The 2,704-nt window shown below is 47.0% G+C and overlaps 1 non-coding gene across 1 annotated transcript; it reads right to left on the minus strand.

The window, feature by feature from the left end:
- Positions 1–1,887: 1,887 nt before the first annotated feature.
- Positions 1,888–2,051, minus strand: LOC132129821 (U1 spliceosomal RNA). The gene has a single exon (XR_009428595.1). It is a non-coding gene; the product is annotated as a U1 spliceosomal RNA (small nuclear RNA).
- Between the last annotated feature and the right edge of the window lie 653 nt (positions 2,052–2,704).

The raw sequence follows: 2,704 nt of genomic DNA on the forward strand, positions 1-2,704 counted from the left end.
GTTATTCCTATCATCGCGAAGCAAACAGTAAAATAAAAAAAACTTGAACAGTCTGGCTGCTTTTTCTTCTGTGTGGGCGTATTCAAGCTGCGCGCTTCAGTTTGAATCTGAATAGCGCGTTCAGCGCGGGGGCGTGGTCACATTAGATATAATGAAGGGAGACATGAAAAACAGACATCGCGTTGTTTTCATATGGATTACTTTATCACAGAATATCTGTTTTCGGCGGCACTTGTTTAGTTTAAAAATAGACATGTCAAGCTTTCTATAGATATCTCTCTCATGTATTTTCGTTGAGTATTCACGGAGTTACAGTTCATTTAAATGACGTATTTGTAAAAGAAGATCAGCGCAGACAAAGGCTGCAGACAGCGCACCTTGTTTGTTATCTTTATTTTATAAGTGCACAAAGTTTTGTTGTTATTATGTATGTATCCAAAAAAAAGTAGACCCTTTACAGATTCGATTGATGTATTGCTCTTATCTGTACGATTAAAACTGAAAGTGTAATTTAAGTTCTTTTCGGGGTTATCAGGAGAAAATGACTCAAAACGCGTATCCGCGTTAATCGACTTGATAGGGTTAACTGAATCAAACCTTTGCCAAAAGTCATTAAGCAGGGAAGCGGTTTGTTTAATTTGATTAAACATCAAATCCTTTGTTCAAGGGCAGAGTCATCAAACAATTCAGGTCTTCAGATCTAAAAGCTAAGGTCTTTTGGATCAGCTTGCTGGAAAAGTCCATACGGGACATTCCAAGGAGCTTCCCCTCAACCTGCCTGAATAAAAAACGCACGCTGTGGTGCTAAAAACTTAAAACAACAATAAATACAATAATAAATAACCAAATAAATAATTAAAAGACCTTACCTTAAAACTTGTTTTAGCCCGAAGCAGCAGAGTTCAATGTACCTCTCGAAGTGGTGTGACTCAAGATATAAAAAGATCTCTAGTCAGGAAACCTCCAAGAGGCGATCGCAGTCTCAACCGTCCGACAAGATACGTGATCTTAGCCAAAAGGCCGAGAAGCGATGCCGCTAAGACGCAGCGGGGAGGAAGCCGGACACGGCGATGCCCATCTCGGCTTTGGTTAGTCTGGGGGACCTAAAAACGCTGGGGGATGGTAGTACCCTCCCCTGTCTGCAACGTCACCGGGCCTCGTCACGCTCGGCCTGACGCTGGCACTGCAGCGACGGAAAGTACGGCATCGCTCGTAATTCCCAAACGGTTCGTCGCAGAGCCACGTGCCTTATGTCATGGGAATCCTTGGCTCGAGCCGAACCAGACGCAGGTCTCAGATTGGCTCGTCGCTCTGACAAAATTTTCGGGTATTTGGGATTTTGTCGAAAACCTTCTTTTGCAACCTAGCGCCAGGTATTTGGCCCAGTCCCACCCAAAGCAGCACCGAAAGCTTCTTTGGAGTCTGCCTGTCAATAATCATCCCAAAAAAGTGGAAATTTCCATTCACCTTGGCGAGGGGACCTCAAAACGTGCTAAGGTGGCGTGTCTGAGATGGCTCGAATGGCTATAACTCCAGGAAGGAATGAGATCCCTTCACCCAAATCGGCACACCTGTGCAGGGGCTCAGTCAGAGGCCAGGTAAAAAAAGGGCGCTGCGACAGGCCACTCGGTGGCGCTGTAAGCGACAACAAAACTAATACCAATTGAAAAAGGACAACCAAACAACATGGAGACAGCTACAGCTAGGCTGCAGTCAGTCCAATCGACTTTCAAAGTAAGGTCTGTGCTAACTGGCTGAGCGTAACTGACTTTGTTTCACAGGCGCACAACACATACCTCGCATGTGACAGAACTCCCCATTCTGAAACGCAAAAAAAAACGCAAAACGCAAAAAAAAACCTCTTCTGCTTTGTTTCACCAACAATTTCAGGGGAGAGCGCGAACGCAGTCCCCCACTACCATAAATTATGCAGTCGAGATTCCCGCATTTGGGGAATTCGCAGGGGTCAGCATGGCCGGAGTGCAAAGGGCAAGCCTCGCCCTGGGTGAACCGCCTTCTTGATCATGGTGTCTCCCCTGCCAGGTAAGTATGAAGGCCCAGGCGGTCAGCCAGAGGTATGATTTGCGTCTCTACCGTCCACACCAACGGTTAGCCCCCCTCCAGGAAAGGAAGGATGGGTGCCTTCCGTTACTGGCCTGGAAACTGCCAAGCTCATGGGCCGGGGCTTCCCAACGCCGGTTTTAGATGACTCTCTTTAACCAAACACACCTGATTCGGTGCATCACCTCGTCTGTGAAAGACCTCAGGTGGGTGCATCGTTCATGGAAGAGTCCAAGACCCCAGGAGGGCGCATCAGGAAAAAAGTTCGCAATACACCACAGCATGGCAGATCTCATTCCTTGTTGCAAATACAGTTGCTATTTAATGAAAAGTGAGATACGCACCACATGTGGTGCACATGTGTGCCAAAATTCAACGCTCATTTTTGTAAGGGATAAAACTTACAAAAATGGATTCCTCTGAGTGCCCTGAGTACAGTACAACTGTTTTCTCTAGGCCTCATAAAAAAATTTCTTCCGACTTCCACCCCCCTCGAGCTGCCTTTTCTAGCCAGGGAGCGTGCACCCTGGCCGGCATGGATGAGTAGGTACGAGGGGGGTGGATGGTACTATTTTTTTGCTAATATCTCCGCGAAGCGGTGGAACCCGGGGCTGAAATTCGGGGGATCCTTAGAGGGTCGAGG

The sequence above is a fragment of the Carassius carassius genome, chromosome 46 (assembly GCF_963082965.1).
Source record: "Carassius carassius chromosome 46, fCarCar2.1, whole genome shotgun sequence".
Taxonomy (NCBI): Eukaryota; Metazoa; Chordata; class Actinopteri; order Cypriniformes; family Cyprinidae; genus Carassius; species Carassius carassius.